The 20,320-nt window shown below is 39.5% G+C and overlaps 1 protein-coding gene across 6 annotated transcripts in view; it reads right to left on the minus strand.

Annotated features, from left to right (window-relative positions):
* Nucleotides 1-20,320, minus strand: part of PRDM5 (PR/SET domain 5) — a 230,495-nt gene that overhangs the window by 141,094 nt on the left and 69,081 nt on the right. The gene's annotated exons all lie outside the window — the stretch shown is intronic.

Consider the following 20,320-nt stretch of genomic DNA (forward strand, 5'->3'; position numbering starts at 1 on the left):
AACAAAGTATCTGCTGAATTGAATCAAATATGAGAAAAAAATTGTCATTTCCTTTTGAATTAGTAAGACAGTAAAGGCAAGAATGTCATTCAGAAAGTAGAATGAGCTACAATGGGGTTGTAGAATAAATTTCCTATTCTCAACAAATTCTTAAGAAGTCAAAAGTTGGTCAACAGTTGAGAGGGTGAGAGGGTTTCACTCAAATCTTTAAAAAAGATTAGACAAGTAACTGTGCTCCCTGGAAAGAGAACCAGCATTGTGCCAAGAATACACCCATTTGACATACCAGAAACACATTAGATAGCTGAAAGTTTATTCAATACATTTACTACAGTATATAATGTGCAGAGTATTGAATACCCACACACATAGGGCTGGTCCTTTCCCCCGGACTTTATATGCTCTCAGGGGAAACAGAAAAAACAGGCTGAGTAACAGTACAGTAGTCCCCTTCTTATCTGCACTTTCGCTTTCTGCTGTTTCAGTTACCCTTGGTCAACCCTGATCCAAAAATATTCAATGACAAATTCCAGAAATAAACAATTCATGAGTTTTAAATTGGATGCCATTCTGAGCAATGTGATGAAATCTAATGCTGCCCTGCTTCATCCCACCCGGGACAAGAGTCCTCCCTTTGTGCAATGTATCCATGCTGTAGATGCTACCCATTCATTAGTCACTTGGTAGCCTTCTCAGTTATCAGACCAACTGCCACCTGTCACAGTGCTTGTGTTCACGTAACCCTTATTCTACTTAGTAATAGCCCCAGAGTAGTGGTGCTAACAACTCAGATATTCCCAAAAGAAGTTGTAAAATACTTCCTTTAATTGAAAAGGTGAAAGTTCTTGACCTAATTAGGGAAGAAAAAAAAACATTAATATGCTGAGATTGATAACATCTATGCTAAAAATGAATCTTCTACCATAACATTTTGAGGAAGGAATCTATGCTAGTCTTGCTGTTGCATTTCAAACTGCAAAAATTATAGCCATGGTCCATGATAAGTGCTTAGTTAAGATGGAAAAGGCATTAAATTTGTGGATAGAAGACAGGAACAGAAATGTGTTTCCAGTAATTATAATCAGGCTTGGTACTATCCAGTTTCAGGCATTCACGGGGGATCTTGGAACATATCCCTGAAGAGGGGACTATAAAGTGTAAAAAGGACCAAGATAGTTGTACAGAGAATGGTAGTTACAGAATTTTTGGAGGTAGTTTCACGATGATGTTTGAAATGCACTCTGAATCTGTGAAAGCTAGATAAGTCCTAAACAAAATAATATTAGCAGGGAATGGGCTCATTAAAGTAGGGAAAACAACATTAGCAAAGTGAAAGCACTTCTTAGTGCTTTCACTGAGTAGATTTATGCTATAAAAAGCAACAAATCTAGCTAAAACATTGGTTATTACAGGAAAGTTGTAAACGATCAGACTAAAAAAGTAGCTTCAACACATGGAGGGACTGAAAAGTCAGGCATAGATTAAACATGGCCTATGGATTGCACATTTGAAAAAACTAGTTGAAAGCAGCCTATAAGAAATGTTCATTTGATCAATGTGATGGTTAATTTTATATGTGCTGAATATTTGTGCCCCCCCAAATTCATATGTTGAAATCTAATTCCCCATGTAATGGCATTCAGAGGGGGGCTCTTTGGGAGGTGATTAGGTCATGAGGATGGATCCCTCATGAATGGGATTAGTGCCCTTATAAAAGGGGCCCTAGAGAGCTCCCTTACTCTCTTGCCCCACATAAGGTTACAGCAAGAAGACAGCTGCCTATGAAACAGGAAGCAGGCCCTTGTCAGACAACTGAAACAGCAGCCACCTTGATCTTGGACTTCCCAACCTCCAGAACTGTGAGGAATAAATTTCTGTAGGGTATAAGCTACCCACCATCATCTATTTTTGTTACAGCAGCCTGAACAGACTAAGACAATGTGTCAACTTGACTAGGACATGGAGTGTCCAGATATTTGGTCAAATGTTATTCTGCGTGTTTCTGTGGAGTTGTTTTTAGATGAAATCAACATCTATATCAGTAGAGTAGACTCAGTAAAGCAGATTACCCTAAAAAGTGTAGGTGGGCCTCATCCAATCAGTGGAAGCCCTCAATAAAACAAAAAGGCTGACTCTCCTACAAGCAAGAGAATTTCAACTATCATCAAGCAAGGAATTTGGCTTTTCATGCCCTCAGACTCAAATTCAGGTCTTTCTGTGTCTCAAGCCTGCCTGCCTGTGGACTGAAACTACACCATCATTTCTCCTGGCTCTCATGCCTTTAAACATGAACTAGAACTACACATGGGCTCTCCCAGTTCTTCTTCCTGACTCACCTGCACATAATCCTTCAATGTCAACAATTTTTAATTCTATGATTGTTTTCACTTAAGTAATCTGAAAGTAGTTCTGATAAAGATAAATCATTTGAAAAAACTGTTGAGCACTTATGAGCTCTTAGGACTTGAGCACATAAGGTGAAGCAATTAGGACTAAGTATAACATAATGCAATAAAATACAGTACCTATTCCTAAAGAGTTTACAGTATTCCTAAAGAGTGGAAATAGCCATTAATCAACCACCAAAGAAATAAAAATAACTTGATGAATGTGACGACAAAGAGCAACACAGTACTACTGAAGTATATAATAGAAAACTGATCTAGTCTAGAGTTCAAATAGGAGAAACCTAGTAAAGGGAAAATGTGTGTGTGTGTGTGTGTGTGTGCATGCGCATGTGTGCCTATGCCTGTGTGCATGCATGTACACACATATTTGAAAAAGGCAGAATAAAGGAGATATGGTTTGGTTGTGTCCCCATCCATATCTCATCTTGAATTCCCACATGTTGTGGGAGGTAACTCATAGGGGCAGGTCTTTTCTGTGCTGTTCCTGTGATAGTGGCTAAGTCTTACAAGATTTGATGGTTTGAAAAATGGGGGTTTCCCTGCACAAGCTCTCTCTCTTTGCCTGCCACCATCCATGTAGGACGTGACTTGCTCCTCCTTGCCTTCCATCATGATTGTGAGGCCTCCCCAGCCATGAGGAACTGTAAGTCAACTAAACCTCTTTTTTTTCCCAGTCTCTGGTACATCTTTATCAGCAGCATAAAAACAGACTAATACAAAAGGAAAGGAACTCGCACATTTAATAGCTGGGTAAAAGAATATAAGCTATAAAGGCGAAAGAAAAAAAAAGTGACTAAGAGGATAGGTGGTTTCAGGGAAGCCAAAGAAGGGTGATCACGTTGAAAGATGGAGGTAGCTGTCCACAACACCTAATGTTGCCTTGGAGTCTAAGAGTAAAAGGAAATCTGAAAAGCATCAAGTGGCTTCATAATGAGGACAGAACTTGTGACCTGAGAGAGAAAAAACAGAAGGCCAGAGGGAAGCAGAAACCAGATTAGTGTGGGTGGCAGAGAACGTTGGAGGTAAGAAAATGAAGACACAGCATACAGACAATTGAAGGAAGGAGAGGATAAAGATCAAATGGAGAGAAGGGATAACCTACAAGGTAAGTGTTCATCAGAAAGAGAAACAGGTAGAAGATTTGTTCTTAAGAAAGAGGAGGGGATATTTCTCTATTTTAGGAAAAAAAGAATGAGAAAGTGTGCATTTGTAAGGCAGTGTGAATGCTGATGTCAGAAGTTCAGGAATATATAAGTATTGTTTATTATCATCTTTCCTAATATTCCAAAAAATAGAAAAATATATCTTTTATAATATCTTTTTAATTTTAATATATTTCCAAACATTAACAAAGGCTATTACATCTCTTCTTGGTCTTTTTACTAAGATCAAGTATAAAACAGGATACTTGTATTCTTCTATAGAAACATCCTCTTAAGCACTGAGAGTGCCCTCAATTCCAAATGACTTCTAACCCATGATTTCTCCTGTAAGACTTACAGTTAGATACTTTATTAGCTTTGGTGTTAGATCAATTGTAAATATCACCACAACTCATATATTTAAAATGTACTTAAAGCACATATTTATCATTGCTGTAAAATGTACAAGTATTCATCTGAATCTTCTAGATAAAAACTGATTATTATGCTCATCATCTCTAACTGGGGGAATCTAGATACCAAAACTGCATGTTAGACTGGCTAGGGTGAAAAGCTCTCTGTTCCACCACTTTCAAGCTCTATATACTTGGGTTCAGTTTTTTCATCAGCAAAATGGGAATATTACTACTACTTTAGGGGGGGTTGTTAGAATTAAATAAGACAATATATCTAAAGTGTTAAGCAGAGTGCCAATTACTAATAGTCACAATGACTATTTTTATCATTATTATTAATAAACCCAATATAAAGGGCTATGTGCCACAAGATTTATATAGAGTCAAAGTCAAATGTTCTGAGGCTATTCTACCCACCTGCCTATCAAATTCACCATGCTCTGGAGGTGACTTCCAGCACCATCTCCACCAGTCTACCACCAACATGCTCAGGAATTGCCATGCCTGACTGTCAATCCAATACTAAGTCTAAAAGGACAGGATACTACAACTACCTGATTATTATAAGGCTAGTGATACTGTTATAAGGCTAGGTTTCCTGAAGGATATATTTAATCTCTGAGGTGCCTGCTGATGCAAAATTTCAATAATTTGATAAATTTGTATGATGCATCAAAGTGACTCCATTTGAAATCTCATTTCATAAGCATGGATAATAAAAGTTTTTTATGTTTGTTCTGTTTTGTTTTTACTTATTGACTGACTTTCTAGAAGTAAAACATTATCATAGAGTTTCCCTATGGGTTCTAGATTATGTCAACAGAATTAAAAGTCATCAACGTTATTCAATAGCAAGGTGCAAAGTATTTCAAAGGATTGTGATATTAATCTTTTACATACAACTTACACTTTTACATACAACATAACATTATTCCAACCAATGTCATGTTGCATGTGAAATATTTGAAACCAAGCAGGTTATACTTACAAAAGTTTAATATAAAAATATAAATGTTTGATAATGAGCATTTTAAATTTGATAAAGTAAAAAACAAGCTACATAGATGCATGCTATATTCCAAAGTCCAGAAATGGGCATGGAATTAATTAAGTCACTGAGGGAAAGTTCTCAAAAGCCTAGTTGAGTTTACATTCTATTGCTTGGAGAAGTGTAGGGTTAACTCTCAGCAAGAATGACTATGCCCCTTTTTGTTCCTGTCTACTGTCTGCAAAACTAATAAAACAGACATGTGTAAACCACCATAAAGTGTACACAGCCATATCTCAAAGGACTTAATTAACCACAGGAAAAGGAACCAGAAAATGACTCTGTTTTAATCTCTGTCCACTGAGGTGAATTAAATAATACAACCATTAAGTACCAACTTAAGAAATCATAGACACACTAGTCAAATGATTACCCATTTAATTAAGTATAATAAGACAGTATGTATAATTTTGACATAAACTAACCATGATAATGATTCATATAACTACTTTCTAGACTTCTGTTAAACAAAGCTCCATGTGAAAGGAAAGCCCATACTCCAATTTTACAACCTCTCTTCCATTCAGCCTCTGTACCTTCCTCATGCAGTAAAGTACCATAGACAATAGCCTACAACTCTGCTAGTAATCTTCCTTTTTCCTTTCCTCAAGCTTTTTTTGGGGAATAAGATAAAGCTTTTTATTTTATTACTTATTTATCTTGACACATAATTGTACATATTCATGGGGTACATAGTGATGTTACAATACATATCATGTATAGTGATCAGATCAAGATAATCAGCATATCCATCATCTCAAACATGTATCATTTCTTTGTGTTGGGAACATTCAATGTCTTCCTTCTAGCTTTTTGAAACTATATATTATTGTTAACTATAGTCATCCTACAGTGGTATAGAATAGCAGTACCCAACCTTTTTGGCACCAGGAACAAGTTTTGTGGAAGACAGTTTTTCCATGGACAGGGATGGGGTGGGGGATGGTTTTGGGATAAAACTGTTCCACCTCAGATTACCAGGCATTAGCTAGATTCTCATAAGGAACACACAACCTAGATCCCAGGCATGCGCTGTTTACAACAGGTTTTGCACTCCTATTATTATGGGATCTTTGGGGTGTTGCTTTTCTGGCTGGAAACCTCTGTGGCCAGTCGTGCCTTTGCCCAAATTTTTGCTTCGGCCCACTGAGCTCATTCTGCCCACTCGATCTGGCAGGCTGTGTTCAGCTCACACTAATGGCCTGGATTCCACACCTGCCAAGGGAGACTGCACGGAGTGGCAAGGGGTGTGAGAGTGAGTGTGGGGTCTGGCCAATGCACAGTCAGATATGCCGGCTGCTGCAGAAGGGTGGGCAGCTCCAGGTGCCAGCACAGGTGCCAGCTCTCTGCCAGGCTGCAGCTGGGACAGGCACACCGCAAGTAGCTTCCACAGCTGACACCAGGGAACACAGTGGCATCCAGAAGCTTGGAGACACCAGGAACTGCAGCACCCCAAAGAAGGAGTCACAGCCCCGGCTTGGGGAGCTCCCAGGTCTGGGATCCCTGAAAGGCTGCAGCTCTTCTCTCCTTCTCTTCACTCGCAATGTGGCAAGCAAGGAGTAGGTCTCAGTCTTGTTTGTGTTACAGCTCTTTTAGCCTCGCCATTCGGCGGGTCCCAAATTCTCGTCCTGTGACCAGGAAAAATGAGGTATACAAACAAGTAGAAGGTGAGCAAGATGAAGAGGAACTCCAATGAGCAACAGAACAGCTCAGAGGAAACCTGCAGGTTTTCTTTCCACAGGCAGGGTATACCAATGAGCATTCAGGCTGCTAGCAGAGAAGGTAAATCCTCTCTCTAGGCAAGTCATCACAACAAGCATTCAGTTCTCAGCAGAGAGGGTAGCTCCTCTCTGCAGCTGGTCATTCCATCATCTGCCCTGCTCTGGCTGAGCCTGAGGCTTTTACAGGCCTCGGAGGGGAGGAAGTGTGCATTCTTTGGTTCACAGGCAGTCATGGGCAGGCCCAGAAAAGGCACCACAAGTTCCCATTCTGGTCGACGGGACTGTCAGCCTGGCCCCCAGCCTTCAGGCACTCCCTAGCCTGAAGGTGGGGCCTCACCGGGTACCTGCCCCCTTTCGCCCACGAGCCTATCTGCCTCCTGCCACCCTCCATGGAGCCCAGGTGCTTGTGTCAAGGGGCACCTGCAGGCCACACTGAGCTGCCCTCAGCTCTGCATCGGTTTCCAACCCCCCCACACTCATTGGTGCCCAAGTCTGGAGCCGGGGAGCTGAGGCAGCAGGCTGCTGGTGTGTCAGCACTGCCCCAAGTGTATGCACCCCCAGCCAGGCTGTGACAGCAACCAGGCTCAGCCCCACATTGCACCGAGATCAGAGTAGGCACTGACAGCTGGGAGAAGCCAGGGAGTGGGAGCAGGCATTTCAGAGCCTGCAAGCAGCACAGGGAGGCCTGGGTCCACAGCGCCAACTTGGGTAGCTGAAGCCGCATCTGGGAGGGTGCGGCTGCTACCTGCTCCTGGCTCCCACTGGCTCCATGGAGCATGCAGTCCTGGCTGTGCCCCTTCGCTCCCTGGGGCAGGGCTCCAGGTTCTCGCCTGGCTGGGGCCAGCATTTGGGGTAAGAGTGACATTGCCACAAGCTCTCCCCATTGGCCCTGTGCTCAGGGACAGCCTGGGGCTCCCCGTCATTTGGCTCAGGGCCCTGCCTGGGGAGGGGCTCCTCTGGGAGTGAATCATGGGCCCCAGGCCCAGCCATTGGGAATGTCAGGTTTGGCAGTCACCCCAATGCAGGGTGGACCCCATGCACACGGCCCTGGCCAGCCCCACGCAGAGCCTCCTCCCAAGGCATAGGAACCCAGCACCCTCAGCAGGGTGGGTACAGTGACTGCATGGCTGGCCGGGTCCTCAAAGCAAGCACTGCTCCCAATTCCCACCTCAGGCCCCAAAAGTGTTGCCCCAGCTCCGTGACCCAGGCCCAGCCCCTTCACCCCATGGGCAAGCACAGCACCACTCCAGGCCCAGCTTCATCTCAGGGCCCCTCTCTGCCCAACCTGGGACCGCAATATGGGGCCCCTCTGTCCATCACAGGTCACGACTCTGCCCACGATGGGCCTGACAGGCGACCCAGCCCGGACACATCATGGTGGCCCCTAGGGCGGCAGGTTGCAGGGGGCTATCTGCCTCCTCCCCATACCCTCCCTGCAGTGGCTGGCATGATGGCAGCGGCCACTCGAGACAGCCCTCCACTGCCATCACTATAACAAACTAATGCCACTGCTGCTTGGACAGGAGGCAGAGCTCAGGCAGTAATTCTCGCTCACCTATGGCTCACCTCCAGCTGTGCAGCCAGGTATGGGTCTACGGCACAGGGGTTGGGGACCCCAGTGAAAAAGTCTAGAACTTATTCCTCCTATCTTGCTGTAATTTTGTATCCTTTAACAAATCTCTACCTATTCTTGTGTTTTTTAAATCACGTGAGATTTCTACGGTGACTAAGACTCAATCAAGGATGATTAGATTAGGGTCTAAGGTTAACATTTTCCTAGATTTTGTGACATAGTAAACTTCTCAAAATTATCAGAGTGAAATACACTTCGCTTAATACAGTATAACTTTGTTATACAAATTACATTGAGTACAGTATATAAAGCACAAGCTAATTTTTATACCTTCTTTTGAGTAGTGAATTCAGTGATAGAATGCAGAACTTCACATTTTACTTCGTATTGCTCAACAGTGGCTGAACCTTTTATGACAGTCTATTCAGGCACTGGATGTAGTACAGTCTTCTTTGAATAGAAATTTCCCTAGACTACTCAACTTCCATAGATAAAGACCTACATGTGGCTAATTCTACTGTTTTGTGTTGTATCCATTACATTTACTTCACTTTGTAATTTGTTTATTGACTTCTTTAATGCCAACCATTAAAAAATAATTTAAAACTTACCATAAAACATATTTCCAATTTTGAAACACAAAAACAAAGTCATTTCCTTCTTTATGTTCATATACCAAAAATCTTGCCTGGCAACAAGTAGTATATGTGCTTATTCTGGGTGTCTAAATTTTAGTTTTAACACTTCAAAAATACACACCACACACCCACGCACTCACACGTACATGGTTGTTAGTTTAATTTCCTCCTCTGGTAAGTGAGCTTTCATGTTGTTTGCTTGGCTCCATATATAACAAATGTTTCATTATATTTTCTAGTGACTAAAACATTCCCAAGATTCTTCTTTTTAATTTCTAACGTACCTCCTAAATCTTGTAATGATATAGCCCAGTTCCAGTATATTTAGTGCAATATTGATTAATTCTCAAATACTAATCTTTCATTACTACATTTGTTACGTATGATTTGAAAGCACCCTACCACTTCATAGTAAATACTTCTTTTCTCAGTAGCCTTAGCTATTTCATTATTCTATATCCTAGTTTTCTGAGTGAGTCCAGACTGAACTCTCTGGTTGTTAATCAACAGAGTATCTGAATTAAAGGTTCTGCTTGTCTGTGGTTATATCTGTAAAAAGACTTTTGACATTAACGATGAGGTGCTGTTGGCTGCACAGCAGTCTGGCTAAGATAAAACTACTTAGCAGTAGACTGAAATGTGTACACACATACAAGTACGTACTCAGCACTCACAGAGTAAAAATGTGACACTTTGCCAGACCAAATACTCACATGCACATATATTTCAGGCCAGAGTTCAAGTGGAAGCATTTGCTTTCTGTTATTTTAAAGGAAACAGATGTAAGCCTTTTCCCAAGTGACAAGATACATTCAACTAGGTGTACCACATCAGGAAAGAGGCAGAAGAGCTGCCAAAGGAGGCCAGTTCAACAAGCACTTACTGAGCCCCCACTAGACGAAATGAACACTGGGAAACAAACATAACTGACACAAACGCCACTCTTGAGAAATTCAGCCTAGTGATAGAGATGACAACATAAATAAATAGTTTATCTAAGTGTCATCATGATATTAAGTATTTTGGATTTCAATTCTAGGAGTCTTGGGATATTTCAAATTAACTATTTTTAAAATGTTTTAAATTTAAAAATTTTTAAATTTAACACTATAATTTAATCTAAATATGAAATGTAAGATTTGCCACTTTCCCCCCATGACAACTTCACAGAATTTCTATTTTAAATTCTACTTCACACTTTCACTATCACCAATCCTATTACAACCAAAAGCCCCAAATCAATGAGGGAACAAACATTCTTCAGCCCTCTAGCCTTCTTTTGGTTAATGTTACAGAGGTAGGCTTTGTTAGGTCACTAAATATGGAAAGAATATGAGCCCCATAAGGCTATAATTTCTAGGGACACAACTTTCTAATATCCAGCATTACCCAATCTGCAAAAACATCTGAGAGCAGGCAAAATTCAGAGGATTTCTGTAAGAAACAATCAGTCAGCTGGGCATGGTGGCTCACACCTATAATCCCAGCACTTTAGGATGCCGAGGCAGGTGGATCACTTGAGATCAGGAGTTTGAGACCAGCCTGGCCAACGTAGCTGGTGAAATCCTGTCTACTAAAAATACAAAAATCAGCCAGGCGTGATGGTGTGCACCTGTGATCCCAGCTACTCGGGAGGCTAAGGCAGGAGAATAGCTTGAACCCAGAAGGCAGAGGTCGCAGTGAGCCGAGATTGTGCCACTGCATCACTCCAGCCTGGGCAACAGAGAGAGACCCTGTCTCAAGATTAATTAATTAATTTAATTTAATGCCTATGTCCTGCACAAGACTACCATAAATGAGCATATAAAAGGTGCTCTATAGGCCAGGCATGGTGGCTAATGCCTGTAATCCCAGCACTTTGTGAGGCCAAGGCAGGAGGATCACTTAAGCACAAGAGTTCAAGGCCAGCCTAGGCAACAATGCAAGACCCCATCTCTACAATAAATTTAAAAAAGTAGATGGGCATGCTGGCACATGCCTGTGGTCACAGCTACTTGGGAGGATCCCTTGAACCCAGGAGATGGAGGCTGCAATGAGCCATGATCAGGCCACTGCACGCTGATCAACAGAATGAGATCTGGCCTTAAAAAAAAAAAAAAAAAAAAAAAGAAGAAGAAGAAGAAAAGAAAAGAAAGAAAGAATCAGCCTGCACAAAACTTTCTTCTTTAAAAAAGCTGAAAAGTGGTTTGGCACAAACATATAAGCATAATGATTTTAATCTTATCCCTAGGGTCACCAAGCCACTACATCTAATAAAGATCTCAGCACACAGTACAGTAAGACTTCTTCCCCACAGGGCATTTCTTGTTTCTATAAAGTCCTTATCTTTCCAAAGAGAAGAATGGCCACAGAGCACAGCAAGCACAATGTCATCCACAGTAAATACTACTCAAGTGGCCTAAGAGGATGCTTCGTGCACCTAAACACAGAGGAGCTCAGTAGCAGGGTGCATAGGCTGCTGCGGCCACTGTGGGGCAGGCTCACTAGGATTCAGTCACTCCACACAGCAGGTTGTCTCTTGAGTAGTGGATACTTACTGAGAAGTCTTCTACATGCACAGAATTATACTAGATACTCTGGGAAAGCTTTATAAGAAATAAAACAGATTTTACTTTGTTTCATATACAGACGATATTATAAAGACAAAAACTACAAACCTGGCAAGGGGTGGTGATAATGAAAATTTAAGCTTACTATATCAGCACTTACAGGCGTACTTTGTTTACTTGCACTTTGCTTTATTGTGCTTCATAGACATTGCATATTTTACAAATTGAAGGACTGTGGCAACCCTACATCGAGCTAGTTTCTTAGAGCCATTTCTCCAACACCATGTGCTTACTTCATGCCTCTGTTACTTTTTGCAATATTTCTAACCTTTTTATTATTATTGTGTCTGTTAGGATAACCTGTGATCAAGGGTCTTTGGTGTTACTATTGTAATTGTTTAGGGGGCCACCATAACCCATACCTATATAGTGGCAAGCTTAACTGATAGTGTGTTCTGACTGCTCTACCAGTAGCCCTTCCCCCATCTCTCTCTCTCTCCTCAGACCTCCCTATTCCCTGAGACACAACAATATTGAAATTAGGTCAATTAATAACCCTACAATGGTCTGTAAGTATTCAAGTGAAAGAAACAGTCACACGTCTCTCACTTTAAATCAAAAGCTAGAAATGACTAAGCTTATGAGGAAGGCATGTCAAAAGCTGAGACAGGCTGAAAGCTAGGCCACTTGGGCCAAACAGCCAAGTTATAAATGCAGAGGAAAAGTTCTTGAAAGAAATTAAAGGTGCTACTCCAGTGAACACACAAATGATAAGGAAAGTGAAACAATCTTATTGCTGATATGGAGAAAGTCTGAGTGGTCTGGATAGAAGATCAAACCAGCCACAACATTCTCTTAAGCCAAAGCCCAAACCAGAGCAATGCCCTAATTCTATTCAATTCTGTGAAGGCTGAGAGAGACAAGGAAGCTGCAGAAGAAAGGCTGGATGCTAGCAGAATTATGAGGTCTAAGGAAAGAAGCCATCTCTATAACCCAAAAGTACAAGGTGAAGCAGCAAGAGCTGATGGAGAAGCTGCAGCAAGTTATCCAGAAGATCTATCTAAGATATTAATAATTAAGAAAACTGGCTACACTAAACAACAGATTTTCAATGTACAAGAAATAGTTCTATTGGAAGAAGATAACATCTAGAATTTTCATGGCGAGAGAGGAGAAGTGACACCTGGATTCAAAGCTTCAAAGGACAGGCTGACTATCTTGTTAGAGTCTAATGCTGCAGGTGACTTTACATTGAAGCCAATGCTCATTTACCATTCAGAAAATCCTAGGGCCCTTAATAATTGTGCTAAATCTACTCTGCCTATGTTTTATCGATGGAATAACCAAGCCTGGATGATGGCACTGTCACCTGTTTACTGCATAGTCTACTGAATATTTTAAGCCCACTGCTGAAAACTACTGCTCATTTGAGAAATTCCTTTCAAAATAATACTGCCATTGACAAGGCACCTGGTCACCCAAGAGCTCTGATGGAGTGTTCAAGAAGATGAATGTTTTAATTCCTGCTAAGACAACATCCATTCTGCAGCCCATGGATCGAGGATAAATTTCGACTTTCAAATATTATTTCTGAAACACACTTCATAAGGCTATTGCTGTCACAGTGATTCCTCTGGTAGACCTGAGCAAAGTAAATTGAAAACCTTCTGGAAAGGATTGACATTCTAAATGCCATTAAGAACATGTGTGATTCATGAGATGAGAGCAAAATATCAACATGAACAGAAGTTTAGAAGTCAATTCCAACCCTCATGGATGACTTTGAGGTGTTCAAAACTTCAGGAGAAGTAACTGCAGATGTGATGGAAATACCAAGAAAACTAACTAGACTTAGAAGTGAGACCTGAAGATGTGAAGTGAGGCCTGAAGATGTGACTAAATTGATGTAATCTCATGATAAAACTTGTATAGATGAGGAGTTGCTCCTTACAGATGAACAAAGAAAGTAGTTTCCTTAGATAGAATCTACTCCTGGTGAAGATGCTGTGAACATTGCTGAAATGACAGCAAAGAATTTCAAATATGACATAAACTTATCTGATAAAGCAACAGCAGGGTTTGAGAAGACTGACTCCAATTTTTAAAGTTCTACTGTGGATAAAATGCTATCAAAAAGCAAAGCATGCTACACAGAAACCTTTTGTGAAAGGAAAAGTCAATTGATGCAGCAAACTTCATTTTTGTCTTATTTAAGAAATTACCACAGCCACCCTAGCCTTCAGCAACCACCACCCTGATCAATCAGCAGCCATCAACATCAGGGTGAGACACTTCACCAGCAAAAAGATTCTAACTCATTGAAGGCTCAGATAATCATTAACACATTTTAGCAATAAAGTATTCTTTAAAGGTATGTGTATTTTTTAGACATAATGCTACTGCACACTTAATAGACAACAGTATAGTATAAATATAACGTTTACATGCACTGTGAAACCAAAGATGGTATGGTGTTTTACTGAGATACTCACTTTCTTGGAGTGGACTGGAATGAAACCCAGAGCATCCCCAGGTGTGTAGAGGCTAAGTGTTTTGCATATATTATCTCATTTAATTTAGTCCTCACAAAAACCCAATAAAGTAAGCATTATTACAATCAACTCATAAAGAAGAACAATTTTAAAGGTTATTTTTACTGCTATGAAGGCAAGAACTAGATCATCTTTTTAGTCATAGTATCTCCAGTGCTCAGCATTGGGCCTGGTACATAGCAGATGCTCCATAGCTATGCGTTGAATGAATGAGTTAAGTAACTTGCTCAGCCAGCAAAAGTCAGAGCCCGGGATCTACTTCAAGTCCTTTAGACAACAAAGTTCATGCTCTTTCTACCACTTGAAACTGCCTTTCTTAATATTATCCAAACTGGGTTGGGCTCTGCATTCCTTCTGAGTCTATATCAAGTGTTTGCCTTTTCCATTTACTCTAACCTTATTCCATCCTTACATAAAGTATATTCTCCCCACTGATCACTGTTGTAGCTTGAAGACAGATGTCTCAACCCCTAGGATGTCTCGACTTCTGGTATCCAGACCATCATGTAGTCCTTTCCTACACTGTGCCAAGGTTGGCCTGTGTGACTAATAGTATTCAACAGAAGTGATGCTGTGGAACGTTATTTCCAAGATTAGGTTATAAAAGGTTGCAGCTCCCCCTTTTTCTCTCTTTCTCTCTCTCTCTCACTCACTTTTGTTCTCACTCTTTCTCATCACCCTCTCTGGGAGAAGCAGGCTGTCAAGTCCTGAGCAGCCCCAGAGAGACCCCCAGTTCAGTGGTGAAGAACTGAAGCCTCCTGCCATGTGAGAGACCTTGGACACAGAATCTCCAGCCTAATCAAGTCTTCACAGACTTCAATCAAGTTTTCCCTGGCTGACCACTTGACAGCAACCTCATGAAAGTCCTTGAACCAGAACCCCAGAACCACTCAGCTAAGTTGCTCCTAAATTCCTGACCCTTACAAATTGTATAAAATCATACTGCATGTTTGTTATTTTAAGCTGCTAAAATTTGGGGTAAATTTGTTACATAACAATGGATAACTACTACAATCATAAACACATACATATAAGACAGGCTAGATGAAAGTCATTCTGCAAATAACTCAAAAGTCATACTCTAATAAAAGTGACTGACAGAACCTTCATATTAGTCAAAGATAAGGTTATAAAAGATTCTGTTTTACCGCTGGGTGAGACATGGATACTGGGAAGCAGGATTGGTCTTCAATAGAAGTAGAAAAGGTAACTTCCTCTATGGTTCTTAGGACGAGAGGCACAGAAAGTCCCACCTAATTAAAACTTTCCTGTACACCCAACCTGACAGGCTCTGGTTCTGAAATTTTACTACAGTGTATTATAATAATAATTTCAAGAGATCTAAATGTTACCTTTATCATATTTTTAGCACATTAGCTAGCAGCTAAAATGAGGCAAGAGGAGACAAAAGGAAAAAGAAACAAGAATAGATGTTGCCTAGGCATGATCTGTATATGAAGAAGAAGCAGGTGCAATGCTTTATGATGAATTAAGGACAGTTTGGGAACATAAAAAAATCAAGGGATACATAACATAAATAACTTAAAATATATATTTTAAAATTAACCTGCTTTGAAAATTGTCAGTAGTTTCAAAAATATCTAATACCAAGTTCAGAAACATGAAAGATTTTTAAGATCTGAATTTACATTTTTAAAAAGTAATCTCAACTTTAAGGTATTACAACACAGGGGTTAAAAGAGTGGACAATGAAGACATATAATCTGGATTCAAATCAAACCCAGTCACTCACTTGCTGTGTGGTCTCCAGCAAGTTACTTAGATGCTCTTGAGAGTCAGTATCCTTATCTGACAAAGGAAGATGAAAATTATATAATAATGTCTTTCTCATACAGTCACAGTAAATAGTTAATAAATACATTAATAAGTGAATAACTGCTAACTGGCATGCAGTAAGCATTCAGTGTTAGCTGCCATCATCATCATTTTAAGGATTAACACAGATTTCAACTTTACCACTATAAATAACTTAAGAATATTCCTATAAATGCAAATTTGCCCTGTCAATAAGCTACAAAATTAATGAAAATAATATTGATAAGTAATAAAATTCCCCACATAAGACCAAAGTAGAGCAGGTATTTAAAAACTCACGGGACCAATTGCATTTTTACTTTAGTTTAAAATGTTACCCTAATAAAATACAAATGCAGACCTTACTGGAAGATAACCTATTAAAAGATAGATCTGTAAGTTATTTAACTGTTATTTTTATGTCATTATTGAAGAAAATCACTAGACAGCTTTACTTTACCATTTTGTGACAGTTTCTTAAAAAAATTCTAAAAATGCCACTTGTATAAATCTGGTAAGAAAAAACAGAAATAGGAAAGATAGAGAAGTGGAAAAGCCATAATTTTGCACATAAGTAATAAATCCTTTTGGTATTTATTTTTGTTGGTTGCTTAGTTGGTACTGCTGCTATTTGAATTCTGTATCAACATTATTTGTTACTCCTATGGATCTTGGTAGCTTAGTGACAATGGAGAATGTCTTATCTGTGCTTGGAAAACAAAGTTGCTTCTCTCTTTAGAAATCCACATGTGATTTTCCAGCTCTGTCATATTTAAATTTCACGTGTTGCCAGAGAAGACCCCAGGATAAATTGTTTATGACTATCCATCCTCAGGCAAGGCAGAGAAAGGAGGTTCAATAATCTGTGACAAAATAACTGCTGGTAATGAGCATTCTAAACTGACAGCAGAATTGGGGCAGAGCTGTGAGAATATCTTGGCTCAATACCCAGTGCCTTCTTTAGACCATCCTCACATCCTGACACCCCTCATGAAGTGCACCAGGACCCAAATGTTTTTACCCAAATGTTTTTACCTTTTTATGTAAATCGATAAGTATGGCAAATAGTCACAGAAAAGACATGCCTGAAAATATGGGCTTAAGTATATGAGATGTAGCACTCCATCTCTGAAATGTTCAAATAATTAATAGTTTCAACTGTAAGTGGCATAAAATATTCATCTTCTATCAAAAGAACAGAAATTTTTAAGAGCCTGCAAAACACAAACTAGGTCAAAAATATTTTTAAGCTACATATACATTTTTTCCTTTAGTGCAACAAAATTAGCATTTAATAAGAATCACCCACTTCTTATGGAGCTTAAGGATATTTTAGTTCATTTTAAGCCACAACTTTCACATTTAGAATTTTCTAGCCATAGTTGGAAACTTTTCAGAAGTCTGAACATACAGTTAAATGATTATTCTGAAAAGTGTGCATGTGGGAAGAACTGTTTGCTTACTAGATCCCTCTTTGATAATTCAGATACTTAAGTCATCATTTGCAAAGCAAATTTTCCAAAATCAAATAAATTGCAAAACTAGAAATATAATCAAGTCTCCAAGAAGGAGTTCCAATTCTCTGCCAAAACAGACCTCAACTTCATAATCCCTTGTCCAAAAAAGTTGGACCAAGTATTGACGTTTTCCACCGAGCAAGCCACATAGTCACAAATGTTTCTCATTTACTCCACTCCTGGGATATACAGCTCAAATAAAAAATGTCCTGAATACCCCAAACTTCAGATGCAATTTGGAATGCAAGTGATTCATAATGTTATGCAGGAAACATCATGATCTTACCAACTCAATGTTTCTGGAATGCAATCTTTAGGAGATCATTCCAACCAGTTAGAAGGCTGAAATCTCTTTCAGCCATGTGACCCAACTATTATGCTCTCTGCCTTTAGCTCAGATGTGATTTTGAACCCTCAGCAATCCTCTACTCCAGCTACTGTTCAAAACAAGAAAGATGTTACCTCAAGGGAGCTAACAAAGATCCCTATTGTAATCTATGACAAAAAATATGGTAGCAGTGCACTGCATCCCTATTAAGAAAGTGCAAAACAGTGTTAAAAGAAATGAAAGCCACTGTCATTGCTCTGCACCAAAAGCCTCTCAGAGTGGCTTCTGAACATACTTAGATTCTAATTCAAGAGTGAAATTTCAGAGAGCCCACCAGTTACATGAGTCCTGTTCTAATCCCCCCTCACTCCTCTTGTTAAGTCATTAATAATTTCTTGGAGTACCTGTCATCTTTTGTGATTTATATTTTCTTTCAAGGAAAAAACACAGTTGATATAGAGGAAGAAAAGTACTGCGTGGAATGTACTAAATGAACATGAAAACTGTAAGTCTTAGACAATGTGATTACTGAAAATGAGCGAAGTGCCTACAATATGATAACATACACGGCATAGTACAGTAGCAGAGTAAATGGTGAAAGATCAAGGTATAAACACTTATTGACACTGTTTTCCATTAACTAAAGGGATCATTACAAGTAAGATATTCAGTTAAGGGGAACTCCTAAACAAGTATTACCTAAGGGAATATAAGATGAAACTCACATAACACTTTGTAAGTTTAGGCAAAGAAAGAGACCTACTGATTCTACAGAAATAATAGGCAATAGGAAGACATTTCTCAAACTGAAGGAATTTGGGGAAGGCTTAAAATCATTATTTACACCTAAAAAGAAAAACCATCTAGCATAAATAATATTCTCCACAATCACAATGATGGAGAACCTACCAAAACAATGGGTTGGCTTAAGGTAAATTCATGGCTCTATAGGCAATTTTAATAATAGTAACATTTACAAAGAAACAAACTGAGTCCGTAAATTAAAATACTGACATAAATGATGTTCTCATGAGATGAGTTTGCCTCAGAAAGCCATGAAAAAATATATAAACACTTGGAAAAAAATAATGTCTACATGTTGAAAAAGAAAAAAAAAAAACATCGGTTTAAACTTGTGGTTGGATCAATGGCCATCATGAATAATCGGAAAAGTGGCTTGAATATCCCCAGCTGCCAGAGATCCTATTTTCCATGTCACCTCAGCTGTTTAGTAAGAGTCATCTCTCATGTATCCATGCAAAAAGGGACAGTAATCACATTGATTATCTAATACTTATTTGTACTGAAAAAAATTGTTTAGATGACATTAGGAAATTAAGTAGTCTAGATGACTGTTTGCTAGTTACTTTAAAACTTAATTCTGTGCCTTTTCCTTCTTGCTACTGTTGATTTTATATTGAGAATTGAATGAAATCAGTGTAATGTCAACAAATTGTCAAACTATCAGAATTTCTACGAATAAATGACCACATGTATATGAAGCTTCTTGAACAGTGTACATGGTAGATTCTCAAATACTGTTCATGTCTTATTCTTTTCCCTTCCCCTCTTACTTTTGCCAACCATAGCTTTACTTCCTCTTCTGAAGTTTAGGATCCAGGAAGATGAGCTTTCACATGTAATCAGTCAATTATCTGCCAGAATTTAATGTTTCCTTATTCTTTTGGTCATCTGATCAATGTGTTTTAGAGGAGCCCTAACTATAGGGTTCCTCTAAAAACTATATCATTTTCTCTTCTTGCCTTATTTTCCACCGAGGGATCACCTAAGTTCAACTCATAGTTTGTATCAAAACCTAATGTTTTGTCCAGCAGTATGCTAGGATACAGGGAAATGGAATTCAATAAAACACAGTTCCCACCAGTGATGGTCAACTTTACATGTTAACTTGACTAGGCTACAGGGTCCCAGATAGTTGGTCAAACATTATTCTGGGTGTTTCTGTAAGGGTGTTTTTGGAAAAGATTAACATTTAAATCAGGAGACTTGAATAAAGTATATTGCCCTCCATAATGTGGGTGGGCCTCATCCAATCATGCTGAGTCCTGAATCGAACAAAAGGCTGACCTACCCCAGAGTAAGAGAGAATTCTCCTAACAGCCTGCAACCTGGAACACTAGCTCTTCTTGCCTGATGGGTTTCCAAGTGGGATATCAGCTCTTCCTGGTTCTATAGCAGCTTCTGGCCATTAGACTTAAACTGGTACATCAGCAATGTAGATTTTAAACTTACCAGCTCCTATAATCATTGTGAGGTAATCCCCTATTTTATATATACGTATATATATACACATACATAAACATATACATATATACACACATATACAAATACATATATACACACAACCATATATATATTTTTATATTTTTTATATTAAAAAAAGGATATATAAGGATATATCCTTTCTTTTTTTTTTTGGAGCCATAGTCTTGCTCTGTTGCCCAGGTTGGAGTGGAACAGCATCTTCATGGCTCACTGCAGCCTTGACCTCCCGGGCTCAAGTGATCCTACCACCTTAGCCTCTCAAAATACTGGGATCACAGACGTGAGCCACTGCACCTGTTTCTCTGGGAAACCCTGACTAACACACCA

The sequence above is a fragment of the Gorilla gorilla genome, chromosome 3 (assembly GCF_029281585.2).
Source record: "Gorilla gorilla gorilla isolate KB3781 chromosome 3, NHGRI_mGorGor1-v2.1_pri, whole genome shotgun sequence".
Taxonomy (NCBI): domain Eukaryota; kingdom Metazoa; phylum Chordata; class Mammalia; order Primates; family Hominidae; genus Gorilla; species Gorilla gorilla.